Source organism: Mesocricetus auratus, unplaced genomic scaffold (assembly GCF_017639785.1).
Source record: "Mesocricetus auratus isolate SY011 unplaced genomic scaffold, BCM_Maur_2.0 Super-Scaffold_100014, whole genome shotgun sequence".
Classification (NCBI taxonomy): domain Eukaryota; kingdom Metazoa; phylum Chordata; class Mammalia; order Rodentia; family Cricetidae; genus Mesocricetus; species Mesocricetus auratus.
This window is the reverse complement of record NW_024429197.1, coordinates 41,408,325-41,422,692: the sequence shown is the minus strand read 5'-3', so window position 1 is coordinate 41,422,692 and position 14,368 is coordinate 41,408,325. Positions and strand designations below refer to the sequence as shown.

General features: G+C 41.1%; 1 long non-coding RNA gene across 1 annotated transcript; it reads left to right on the top strand.

Moving 5' to 3' along the window:
* The first annotated feature begins 364 nt into the window (after window positions 1–364).
* On the top strand, window positions 365–2,424 carry LOC121144060. Its single transcript, XR_005881399.1, has 3 exons — window positions 365–399; window positions 686–783; window positions 2,210–2,424. It is a non-coding gene; the product is annotated as an uncharacterized LOC121144060 (long non-coding RNA).
* The last annotated feature ends 11,944 nt before the right edge of the window (window positions 2,425–14,368 follow it).

The window sequence follows — 14,368 nt, the reverse complement described above, 5'->3', positions numbered from 1 at the left end:
CGGCCTGGGGTGCTTGGAGGTTTTATCGGATGGAAAGGAGGGATCGCAGGGGATGGAAGATTTGCCAGAAGTCTGAAGTGGTAGATACTACTCTATAGAAGTCTGGTGGTCCCATTATTAGAAGCAGCAGGACCCTCACAGTCTACAGGTAAGTAACCTCAGAGACCCCAGCCTTCCTGCCCAGGCATCTCAAGTCCACCTGAGGCTTTTAAGTCATTAACCCTGAAGCACGTGTGTGGGTATCTGCCTGTGGTATGTGGTGATATGTTGTTTGTGATCTCATAAAGCCACTAAAGATCCGAATGCAAAGCCAGTCACACTAGTTAGCCAAGGAAGCCAGGCAGGGGTGGCACACACCTTTACTCCCAGGACTCAGAAGACAGAGGCAGATGGATCTCTGTGAGTTCAAGGTCTCCCAGGGCTGCATGAAAGTGCATCTAAAGAGAAACAGCTCACATAATGGTGATCTCAGCACTTGGGATCACACACCTTTAATCCCAGCACTAGAGAGGTAGATAAGGAAGAAGCAAAGGGTCTTGTGAGATTCAGTTTCCAGTCACAGGGAAGATGGGATCTCCATTTCAGCCTTGGTAGACATGAGAGCTACCGACTGGCTGCTTTGCTTTTCTGATCTTCAGCTTGAACCCCAATATCTGTCTCTGGGTTTTTACTATTTCTGTTACAGTGGTATGTATGGGCAGCACACTTGCAATATCCATGAAGGTCAAGAGAGGATGTCAGATCCCCTGGAACTGAAGTTAAAGACAATTTATGAGCCACCATGTGAGTTCTGGGAACCAAGCCTGGGTCCTCTGTAAGAGCATTGGAGTGCTCTTACCCACAGAGCCCAGGAAGGAATGTTAAAAACAAACAAACAAAAGTGAAATGGTATGATACATAACTTTAACTGCCTTTTTTTTTTTTTGGTTTTCGTTTAATTGCTATTTTTTAACATCATGTGAATATATAGAAGCAGAGAAAAGAATGTTGGTTACCAGAAGAAATGTGGAGGCAGAGGAAGTAGGAAGGCACGGGTCAAAGATTAAAAGGTTCCAGTATGCAGGAAAAGCCTGCAGAGCTACTGCATTCTGTCAAAAATCATACTTAACAAAAAATACTTAATAACATACTAATGACAAGTACATACAACTAAGTACAGTGTATTATTTAATAACATATACTTAATAACGAGAAATTCACTATGGGAATAGAGTTCCAATGTTCTCATTACCAAGCACATGGGTGAGCACACACATAAGCACAAACATACATTTTTTTTTTTTGGTTTTTAGGAGACAGGGTTTCTCTGTATTGTTCTGGAGGCTATCGGTCCAGCCCGGCCTCGAACTCACAGAGATCCGTCTGCCTCTGCCTCCCGAGTGCTGGGATTAAAGGCGTGCGCCACCACTGCCCGGCCATACATTTTTATTAGGCTGTGAACCAGAAATATCATTTGCACAAGGATTTTTCACCCCGTCTTGTTCACAGCCTAATCTTAATATAGGCAGTACCAGGTCTAAGTATGTCGAAGAGAGTCAAAAAATGTTTATGCAATAAATCCCATTTTGCCTTAGATAGTCTCCAGTGCTCAATAATGAGTGTTATTGGCCTAAAAAGTACTTAAAATTCTTTACCTGGAAAACTGGACTTGGTGCCTGTCTTCCCCTTTCCCCTGTGGAAACAGCCCTGGATGTCCTCAGGACACTGGAGCTGGTGACCAGACTTCTCTCAGTCATTCTGATGGTCCTAAAAGTGGAAGATCCATAAAATTACAAAGAGAAATGGGAACACTTCCTTTTTGTTTTGCATAGCATTCAGGTTGTAGTGACAAAGGTATCGAGTCATGTCAAGAGTCTCATAAAGTGAACTGAACAGGGTCTTTCTCTGTTGAGGGTTATGACTGCAGTAAAACATATAAAGGTTACACCAGAGTTTTTTTCAGTGATACTGTTACTTGAGAAAAAAGAAACCCTGGGCCTAGTGTATATGAGGATTGGAAATTTCAAACTGCAGCTGTTTGTCCCTTCATCTGGAAAATGACATGGGTGAACTAAGTGCCCTCGAAGGCAGCTCTGGACCTTCTTCTAGACTTCTGTGTAAGAGTTTTTCACAAGTGCCTCTGGCTTCCAGAAAATGCATTGCTCTTGAGGAAATCAAACTTTTATTGCATGGTTTAAAAAATATATAAACACCTTTATGTATCTGGCAGGGAATCCAGTGAAGAGCACTGTGAGGGTGAGATCTGCCAACAAGTGCATCATCCCAAGTTCCACGGTGCTCAGCTCAGCATCAACCCACAATGCATTCAGGAAACCGACACCTTCATAGCCGCTTTAGAGGAGCTTTGCAGAGAAGAAAAGGTGAAGTGACCCCTGCCTGTGTGGGAAGAATTAAGATCCCTACAAGTCAAAGTAAATAAATAGTAAGGTGATTGCATGTATTCTGTTATTATTTAGTCAGTATTAACTCCCTCATCCCAATTGGAGCTTGCGTTGGGTCCCCCCGTACGATTTACCTTAATCAGTGATGTGTTTGTGGCTATGGCTCTTGTAAGTATATTAAGCTGGTTTCACTTCAACCTTATTACACTGATGAACTGCCTTGAGGCATCACCCAAGTAGCTCATGTCTCCATAGTCTGAAACTCAAAAGTCAAACCAACAACGACATATAACATCAGATTTGCATCTTAAATACTTATAAACACAGCAGCAATCAACCAATTCGGTCAAACCACAGTTGATCTACGAATTGTTGAGTACAAGAATAAATGGTGCTAATGTTGTTATCCACAATAACACAGCATTACTGTGGGAGGAAAGGCTGGCTAATTCAGAATGCACTGTTCTTTACTATGCGACACTACAGGCAGGACAGTTAGGATGCAATTCTAAAGTTTGACATATCTTCTTTTAAATCTCACTCCTGTTGTTTACTAGACATGAGATGATATGTAATTGAAAGATTTTTTTTACTGTTTGTTTTATTTTATTTATGTTTTGTTTTGTTTTTCAAGGCAGAGTTTCTCTGTGTAACAGTCCTGGCTATCCTGGAACTCGCTCTGTAGACCAGCCTGGCCTCAAACTCACAGAGATTTGCCTATCTCTGCCTCCCGAGTGCTGAGATTAAAGAGATGCACCACCACTCTTTATATGTATATAGTGTTTGCCTACCTGTATGTATGTGCACCATGTACATGACTGGTGCCAACGGAGGTCAGAAAAGAGTGTCAGATCTCCTCAAACTGGGGTTATAGACAGCTGTGAGCTGCCATATTGAGACTGGGAACTGAACCCAGGTCCTCCTAAAAAGCAACAAGTGCTCTTGACCACTGAACCACCTCTTCAGCCCCGGTGCTGTTAACCTCCTTAACGTTTACTATCTTCAGCCGGGCGTGGGTGGCACACGCCTTTAATCCCAGCACTCGGGAGGCAGAGGCAGGAGGATCTCTGTGAGTTCGAGACCAGCCTGGTCTACAAGAGCTAGTTCCAGGACAGCCTCCAAAGCCACAGAGAAACCCTGTCTCGAAAAACCAAAAAAAAAAAAAAAAAAAAAAAACATTTACTATCTTCATATACAAAGCAGACACAACCATGGTACCAATTCCATAACTTTGCAGATCAAATTATACAATGTATATCAAGCAGCTAAGATACAGCCTGGTGCACAGTGGAGAGACATAAATGCTGGGTTTTATTAGTGATTAAAAAAAACTATCTGCCCTTCTTTCCTCGTAACTTATACTACAAAATTAGATACATTACTTTTATGCAGCTGGGGATTTGGCTCAGGGGTAGAGTGCTTGCTGAATGTATGTGACACCCTTAGTCTGCCAACACCACAGGAGGAAAATAGAGGGTTCTGAGAAGATAGCAGAGCAGAAAGCACAAAGAACCTGCCTCCCTCACCCCTTTGTAGAAATACCATTGTCTTCATTGTCTTAGTCAATGTTCTATTGCTGTGAAACACCATGACCAAAGCAACATGGGCAGGCGGGAAGGAGTAGGGTTTCATCAGCTTACACTTCCACACCACAGTTCACCATCAAAGGAAGTCAGGACAGGGACTCAAGCAGGGCAGGAACCTGGAGGAAAGAGGCGATGTGGAGACCATGGAGGAGCAACCGGCTTACTCTTTGTGGTTTGTTCAGCCTGCTTTCTTATAGAACCCAGAACCACCATCCCAGGGATGGCACTACCTACAATCACTAATTAATTTCTCAATGGAGGCTTCCTTCTCTCTGATGACTATAGATTGTGTCAAGTTGAATTAAAACTAGCCAGTACAACCATACTTCTAGAATCTGCTGCGAATATTTTGGAACTCTAGACTCTATTAAAGGCTTGTAATTGTGGGGGGGGGGCTCTTAGAGACAAATCATTTAGCTATGGTCAATTTTAGCTGTTAGGCCCATAGAAGCTTCCCATCCTTCCTCTCAAGCCTCAAAGCAGAGGCTATGCAGGTGTTCCTGCAGTAGCTTTGCATACAGCTTTGAGAACCAGGACGAGGAAAAAGCTTTCCTCCCCATATCAAAGAACTGTGCCATGCTGCCACTGACCACAGAGCTGCCAAGCAATGGAAAGCCACCTTTTCACCCCTTGTGTTGCTGCAGACAGGCCTGCCTCCTAGCTGGGAAGTGTCTGTACATGCTCAGGGAAAGGCGCTAGGCTAGACAGACATGAGAAGAAAGACACAGCCTAGAACAATGCAAACAAAAAAAGAATAGGCAAAAATAGCAGTGGAGCCCAGCAAACTGAAGGCAGATAATCTTATTTTCTAAGTTACATTATTGGATTCGGGTGCCCAGTTTTCAACAACAACAACAAAAAGAAAGAAAAAGAAAGAAAGAAATGAAGAATCTGCAAGGCATACAAAGAAATAAGAAAACATGATCTGTCCCAAGGAAAAATAAGTAAATCTAAATCAATGGAAATTATCTCTGATGAAGGACTATTGGAAGATCTATTAGACTGGAACTTGAAAGCAATCTTAGAAATACTCAGAAAAGTAGAAGACAGCGTGGGGAACGTCAGGATAACAATGTAAGAGCAGAAACGTCAATAAAGAGCTAGGAAACGTAGAAACCAAAAGCAGATTCTGGAGTGGAAAAGCACAATAATTGAAATGAAAACGTCACTGAGGGATGAACAGTGATGTGGAAGGACAGGCCAAACATGCTCGTTCCTCCCTAGGTTGCTTTGGTCACGGAGTTTCATCCTGCAGTAGAAACTGTAACTAAGGCATCTGAGTAGCCACTGGGCCCCGGCCACAGTGTGGGGTTGTATGAGAAAAGCCTAAAAGCCCCCGACTGCCCTGGAGATGCAGAGCCCACAGCTCTGGGAACACCCAAGCTGTGTTGAGCAACACGTGGATCCTGTCCTAGGTACTGTTCTAAAGAGCAGAGGGGAGGACAATGGGCTCTTAAAGAGGCAGGGATTGGAGAGTAAAAAGCCCAAGGGAGGAAGAGCACGGGCACAGAAAAACACAGACTCCATAGTCTCTCATTTTCTCCCAAACCTGCCAAAGCATCTTCATCTGTTCAGCAATGAAGTAAATCCAGATTAAAGGTATCAAATTTTTGCACTAAAAAACAAACAAACAACAACAAAAAAAATCACTGATGAAGCCCAAAGGCAGATTCGAGCAAACAGGAAATGAATCAGTATACTCAAAGGTAGAATTGAAAGTTACTTCCAAAAAACAGCCCACAGAAGGTTCTGGAGAATAGCTCACATTTGAGGCCAAAAAAAACTAAGTCTTTAAAATACCCAAATTATCAAAATAATGTGTTTTTTAGCTCATGATTCAATAAAACTAATAGTATGAGAAACCACAATTAAACAAATGCATGGAAATGGAGCAATATCATTTTAAATGATCCTTGAAGAACACACAGAGGAAAATAAAAAATATCCAAAATCAATTGAAAAGAAAGTTCAACTTATTAGATTCTTAGGAGAAAGTTTTAAGTACAACTATTTAAATATATATTGGACTGGAGACATGGTAGAACAGTTAAGAGTACTTACTGCTCTTGCAGAGGATCTGAATTCAGCTCCAGTCACATTAGATGTCTTACAACTACCTATAGCTACAGCTCTGGGGTATCAGATGCTATTTTCTTGCAAGCAACTTCACCTACATGCATATAGTCATGTAATAAATAATAATAGAGAGATCTCAAATAAAAAATTTCATGATACATTTCAAGGTCTTAGGAAAACAAAAACAAGCCAAACCCAAGAGCAGCAAATAAAAAGAATAATGAAGTCAAGACAAAAGTTAATTAAATGGAAACTAAAAGAATAATACAAAGAACCAATAGAACAAGAAGTTGGTTATTAGAAAAACATAAACAAGATTGGCAAATACCTATTCAAACTAACCAAAAGAGAGATAAATTTCAATTTAATAAAACTGGAAATGAAAGAAAAGGCCTTATGACAGATACCAATGAAATTCAAAGGATCATTAAGAAATAATTTGAAAATTTACAAAAGACTGAATAAATACCTAGAAAAATTCAATAATTCCTTGACACATATAACTTACCAAAATTAAGTGAAGAATTTTTAAAAATAGCTTTAGTCAGGGTTTCAATTGCTTTGAAGAGACACCATGACCATGGCAACTCTTACAAAGGAAACCATTTAATTGTGGTGGCTCACTTACAGTTTAGAGGTTTAGTCCATTGTCATCATGGTGAGAAGCATGGCAGCATGCAGGCAGACATGGTGCTGGAGAAGGAGCTGAGAGTTCTACAGCTTGACTGACAGGCAACAGGAAGTAGTCTGTCTCACTGGGCATGGCTTGAGCATATGTGAGACTTCAAACCCTGCCTCCACAGTGAAACACTTCCTCCAGCAAGGTCACATCTCCCAATAGTGCCACTCCCTTTGGTGGTCATTTTCTTCCAAGTCCACCACACAGTTGTATAACAAGTAACGAGACTGCAGCAGAAGCAAGCATTCTTTCAACAATGAACAGCCTAGAACCAGACAAGCCCCCTGCTGAATGATCCCAGACCTTCCAAGAAGAATTAGAATGAATTCTACCTGAATTGTTCCATAAAACAGAAAATAAATCAAACTCACTGAATGAAGCCTGTATTACCACACTACCAAAACTAAATAAATACACAGGAAAAAGAAAGCTATAAACTAGTTTCCCTAATAAGCATAGACACAAAAACTTAAACAAAACACTTGCAGGTTGAACTGAAGAACACATTCAAACACCACAACCAGGGCTACAAGGAAACTTAAACAAATGCCAATCCATACAACTAATAAAGCAAATAAAAGGAACAAAATTCAGATGATCATTTCTATAGATTCAGAAATAGCCTTAGACAATGTTCATCATCCCTTCATATCAAAATCTCAAAGAAGTTACAACTAGGAGCAACACAAATCTATACATGACAAACCTACAGCCAACATTATGCCAAATGTGAAAAAAAACTGAAAACCTCTCATTCCCAAGGAATTAGGCAGCTTTTGTTCAATATGATGTTTGAAGCTTTACCTAGAGCAATAAAACAAACTGAAGGACATAAGTGAAAAAAAAAGCAGTCAAACTATCCTATTTGCAGATGACATGATTCAATATTTAAAGACATAAAGGCATTGCCAAAAGTTTCATAGGTCTGAGAAACACTTTTTAGCAAAGTATCAGGATAAAGAACCAACATACAAAAATCAGTAATTTTTCTGTGTATCAGTAACAACATTGCTAAGAAAGAAGTCAAATTTTAAAATCTCACTCAAAAAAAGCTTCATTAAAAAAATAAGATACTGCCGGGCGGTGGTGGCGCACACCTTTAATCCCAGCACTTGGAAGACGGAGGCAGGCGGATCTCTGTGAGTTCGAGACCAGCCTGGTCTACCGAGCAAGTTCCAGGACATGGTCCAAAACAATACAGAGAAACCCTGTCTCGAAAAACCAAAAAATAAAAAAATAAGATACCAGGGCTGGAGAGATGACTCAGAGGTTAAGAGCACTGGCTGTTCTTCCAGAGGTCCTGAGTTCAATTCCCAGAAGCCACATGGTAGTTCACAACCATCTGTAACGAGATCTGGTGCATAATAAATACTTAAAAAAATATGATACCTAAGAATAAGTCTAATGAAGAAAATGAAAATTCTATATAAAAAAATTTTAAAAACACTAAAGAGCTTAAAGAAGACACTAGAACTAATACTGTAAAAAATGACTGCTACCAAAAGTTATCTACATATTCAATGCCATGTATGGTTAGCTTCAAATGTCAACTTGATGCAACCTAGAGTCATTCTGAGAGAGTCTCAATTTTAGGATTGTCAGAGAAGGTAGGCCTATGGCCTGTCTGTGAGGTATTATCTTGACTGATTATCGATATAAGAGGTGCCACAGTGGTAAGAAAGTGAGTCAGAGAAAGAGCCATTCATCAGTGTTCCTCCACGGTTCCTACCTCCAGGCTGTCTTGAGTTTCTGCTTCCTTCAGATATGGATTTTGACCTGACAGTACACACAAAATAAATTCTTCCTTCCTCTAATCTGCATTTGAGCCAAGTGTTTTTATCGCAGCAACAAAAAGGAAAATAGAACTATAATCTTCACAGAATTAGAAAAAAGATCTGAAAGGTAACATGGAAACATAACAGACCCCAAATATCAAATCACTCCTTAGCAAAACAAGTAACGCTGAAGATATCACTATATCTGACAGCACATTATACTTTAGTTACAGTAACAAAAACGGACATGCAAATGAATGGGATAGAACAGTAGACCCAGAAATAAAGCCATGAATTTATAACACTAGATCACAACATACATCTGAAAAAACCATAATAATAAATGGTACTGGGAAAACTGAATATACACACACAGAAAAATGAAGCTAGATCCATATATCTCACCCTGAGCAAAAATCAAGTCAAAAACAGATCAAATACTTCAATAGAAAATCTGAAACCCTGAAAATATGAAAGGCAGACACTTTAAGATAAATGCACAAGCAAGGGCTTTCTGTAAAAACACTCCGATAGCTCAGGAAATCATCACAATGATTTACAAAAGGAATTAAATGAAATTAAGAAGCTTCAACATAGCAAAAGAAATATTCAGGAGGATGAAGAAACAGCCTACAGAATGGAGAAAAGCTCTGGCAATTATATACTGCCAAGGGATTACTCTATAATATCTGTATAAGATAATAACTTTAAAAAATGCTAAAAACTAAGCACAAAAAAATCAATTTAGCCATCCATATATGGGCAAATAAATTTAACAGTTCTCAAAAGAATTACAAATGCCCAAAAATTATATGAAAAATCAATCAACCATCCTTAGTAGAAAATTGCAAATCAAAACTACATTGAGGGGCTGGAGAGATGGCTCAGTGGTTAAGAGCACTGAGTGTTCTTCCAGAGGACCTGGGTTCCATTACCAGCACCCACATGATAGCTCACAACCATAGCTCCATTCCTGGGGAATTTGACATGCTCTTCTGGCCTTTATGTGAGCATCAGACACACACATAGTTCACAACATACATGCAGGAGAAACACCCAAATACATAAACAATTTTTTAAATAAACTACACTGAGATTCCACCTTACACCAGTCAGAATGGCAATAATTAAGAAAAAAATAAAAAGGTCACAAATACTAGTGAGGATGTCAAGGAAAGGGAATGGGCATCACTACTGGTGGGAATGTAAAGTAGTGGAAGCCAGCATGGAGGTGTCTCAAACATCTAAAAATAGATCTGCCATTCAACCCAGCTATTCCATTCCTGGGCATTTACACAAAGAATCCAAGTCAGTGTGTAAGAGATACAATGTGATGAGAGATGCTTGCTCATCGATGTTGATTGCAGTACTATGTACAATAGCAAAGATATGGAACCAGTCTAGATGCTCATCAATGGGTGAATGAGAATGAATGGACAACAGAACTCTGACAATAGCAGTTGGAGACATTTGGCTACCCTCACTGAAGGAAGGAACTACCGGAGGGAGGAGCTAAGCAGAGGATGCAAGCGATGCTGGAGGCCAAGCAGACCTAGCAGACGGGCGAACACTGTACCACACCACCAGTGCGCATGTCTCCTCCAGCGAAGGTGGGATATTTTCTAGGGCAGGCCACATTCTAAGTCATAGAAAAACTCTGAAATTTTTATTTCTAGCACCTTGAACTCCAAACTAGGCATGCCACTTTCTTTTCTCCTTTAGTCAGGGTTTCCCTGTATAGCCTGGATTGGCTTCAAGTGTCTGATCTTTTTTTTAAAAAAAAGATTTATTTATTACGTATACAGTGTTCTGTCTGCATGTATGCCTGCAGGCCAGAAGAGGGCACCAGATCTCACTACAGATGGTTGTGAGCCACCAAGTGGTTGCTGGGAATTGAACTCAGGACCTCTGGAAAAGCAGCCAGTGCTCTTAACCTCTGAGCCATCTCTCCAGCCCCCCTGAAATTTTTAAAAGTAGTCAAGGAACTATACTGGCCACTAGGAAAGAAGAAAATCAGTTTTCTTAAAGAATGTTGTCGCTGAGGATGGGTGATGGTGGCGGCAGTGGCCACCACTTTAGTCCCAGCACTCAAGAGGCAGAAGCAAGTGGATCTCTGTGAGGTTAATTTGGGAAGGGTTGGGGGAGAGGCGAATATTATAAAAATTCATTGTATGGAATCCTCAAAGAAGTAGTAAAAAGAAGAAGATATCATGTGCAAAACTCAGGGTTCAATACCCTGTACTAAAAAGGTGGAGGGGTGTCCACAGTTAAGAGTACTTGTTGCTTGCTTATTAACAGCACACAGGTTCGGTTCCCCATACCCACATGTGGCTCACAACCATCTGTAACACCAGTTACTGGGGATCTGACGACATCTTCTGACCTCCAAGGGTACATGGACATGCAAGCAAAACACTCATAAACATAATCCAATAAATCTAAAAATTTTAAACTAGATACCATAAAATACAGTTATTTCTGAAGAAAAGCTGAAAGATTCACACGTGTATAGTTACTGACATGAGGCTAGACAAACAGTTCGATTACTAAACTGCCTGCTATATACATATGAATAGCCAAGTGCAATCCTCAGAACTCACATCTTAAAAATCAAAATAAAGGCAGTGGTGGTGAACGCCTTTAAGTCCAGCACTGGGCAGGCTGAAACAGGCAGACCCCTGAAGCTCACTGATCAGTCATCCTAATCAAATTGGTGTGGTTAGAACCAAAACCAAACAATCAGGAGTCTGTGTATATGTGTTAATATTACTCTCTCCATGCAAACAAGTAATTCTCTGTACTCTTGCCCTTCTCTAGACAAAATACCCAACATAATCTCTTTTTTTTCTGGTACAGATATAGCTGATATATGGATGGATGGATGGACAGAAAGACAGGTGGGTGGGAGTATGGGCCCATGGATGGATAAATGATAGATAGACAGACAAACAGACAGACAGACAGATAGATAGATAGTAGGTACATAGATATTAACAGAAAATAACTCAGATGTTATTTTTAAAAGGAACAAAATCAGAAAACAAGTACCAGAAATCTGTGACCTACACAACCTCTGCAATATGCAAAGGACTTGAAGTCTGAGAAAAGCTATTGATGCTTTCCTGAGCACATGTGAGACTCACCAAGTACGCAAGACTCTCTTACTGTGCTGAAAGCAACGCAGTCTTTGGTGGCTGACTGTGGACCTAGCCTTGTGTCAAGGGAAGACATGTTTTTCCATGGAAAAGGCCCAGAGCTAAGAAACAGGAGTCAAGGTGGGGAGAAAGCTCTGCCTTTTCCGTGGACCCCAAAACAAACCTTCACCTTTCAGAGCCTCTGCCCCACCACTGGAAACAGCCCTGGAGATCTCAAAGCCCTTATCAGCCTTTCACTGTCCTAATGACAGCTCTCCAGGGCTCATTCCGAAGGGGGGGAAAAAGCAGTCAGCAGTGGACATAAACACATAGTAATGAAACACATCCGATTACCCTGGCTGGTCTGTTAACTTGAGTGTGCAGGGGCAGTGTTTATCATCCTGCAAAGCCCAACGCTTCAAACAGAGAAGTTTCTGCCTCTTCCAAAAACTGATTAATTTTAAATTTGTGGGATCCTAAAACCTTGTCCCAGAGACTGTCACAGAGATGCTCAATGCCACAGCACACCCCACGCCCTTCCTTTCAACTTGCCGGCAGTGTCCCCAGTGAAGTTTGAACAGTGCATAGTTTACACTGAGGTGAAATCTTTTGAACAATAGATGGATGTGAACCCTGTCTGGAGTTTTAAGATCCAATTTGATGAGACATCCCCTTTCCTCCAGGGGGCGCTGTAAGGTACATGGAAAAAGCTAAATTTGCCCCTTCGACAGACCATCAGGTCTCGCAGTTATCATTTTTTGTTTCTGCAGAAAAGAAAGAGCCAGTACTGAGTCTTGAAACAGAGCAAGGGATCCTGCTGCCTTCCAGCACCAACAGTGTTCAGCAAGCGCGACCTCATTGGAGGTGCTGGCCTGTCCACAAGGCGGAGGCCGCAGGCTCTGTCCTCCACGTCATAAACGCTTCTCTCTGCCTCCCGCTCAGTTCTGCTCCTTCTATTAACACAGAAGCTGACAGATTGGTTGAGAATCTGCAACCAATATTTTTGAGGCCATAAGAGATGATTGTGCTGTCTCTAATTACAGAGTTGATCATTTTAGCAGCTCATGATGGATGACTTGTGGCGGTGGTCAGCTCCTCCTGTATATTTTAGGTGGAATGCTTTCTTTTGACATATAGTTTACAGAGACATATGTGCATCCTATTTTAATTAATGGAAGAAATGATTCATTCACAAGTGAAAGATTTAATTAAATAAAGGGTCAGCATGGGTCAGCCATGAATTGCAAAATAGCCTGGATGCTCTTTGCAGTCCCCACCACCTCTGCGTGCTGTCTGGAGTGTGCATAGCAATAAAGACACCCCTGCAAAGGAACACAATGAGTTTCATTCATTCACTCAACAAATATTAATTGGGCCCCGCTGTGTATGAGGCACTGTGCTGGGCCCTGGGGAGGCAATGGGTAGGCAGAAATGGCTGCTGTTGATATGGCATTTACAAGAAAAAAAAAAAAGGACAAGAAAATGGGACCTAATTACTACAGATCATAACATGTTTGTGGAAGGAAAAAAATAGTAGGAGGTTTTCTATCAGTGTTTAGGAATGGTTTCTTTAAAAAGCTTGACACCTATCTTTACAGTATTATACTTGCTTAACGTTGGAATATATATCAGAAGCCAGTCTGGTTCACATTCAGTAACTAAAATATTTTATTCTAAAAGTAGCAGTCATCCAAATGAAGTGACCCAGGACATACTGGACAACACAATTGCTTTGCGCATTGGTTTCTTCCTCTGAATTGACCAACCTTGTGTCTTCAAGCCAGGCAGAACCAACCAGGTTTCTAAGCTGCCTCCCTGTGACATAGCCTGCTCTGCAGACCTGGAGAAGTAACAAAAGTATCCTGCGGCTATCAGCCACTACATGGATGGCCCAGCGGCCCAGCGAGGCTCTGTTAATGTTGACAGTTCACATTCTTAATTCATGATTACTATAAGTTGTATTTTCATTCTCTTCTGTAACTTGCCTCATTGCCTCATTCTACATTTTTATGGTTTGTTTCTATTGTTTTCTTGCTTTTTTTTTTTTTTTTTTTTTTTGGCTTTGGAGGCTGTCCTGGAACTAGCTCTTGTAGACCAGGCTGGTCTCGAACTCACAGAGATCCGCTTGCCTCTGCCTCCGGAGTGCTGGGATTAAAGGCGTGCGCCACCACCACCCGGCTTTCTATTGTTTTCTTATCCCAGTACTTGATGACAGGTTGTAACTTTCTTGCTACTGGACCCAGCCAACATAGACTAGCGCTCAGTAAGTAAGTGTGGAATGAACGGATAGAGTTCATGCTGGCTCATTTAGGAACTGAGCAGAGAACACATTGACAATAAACAAGTCCCTCAAAGCTTGCCCTGTCATGGCAAACTGCTTGCTCTGCCCTCTGTCTGCCACTCCAATCTCATCTCCTACCCCTTTGCTCACATACACAGTGTGAGCCACAGGCCTTGTTTAGGATGCTCATGTCTCCGGGACTTTCTTCTCCAACATCTTTTCTTCAAAGGGGACTTTTCTAGTATCCGAATCTGTTGTTTTCTAGCTCCCTTGCCTTAATAGAATGCTTTCTTTTTATAGTTTAGATTTTTGCTTATTTACTATTATGTATATATTTGTGGGGGGTATGTGCACCATGTGTACACTGGTGTGCTAAGAAGTCAGAAGAGGATGCTATCCCCTGGAAATGGAGTTGCAGACAGTTGTGAGCTACTCAGTGTGGGTGCTGGGATGCAG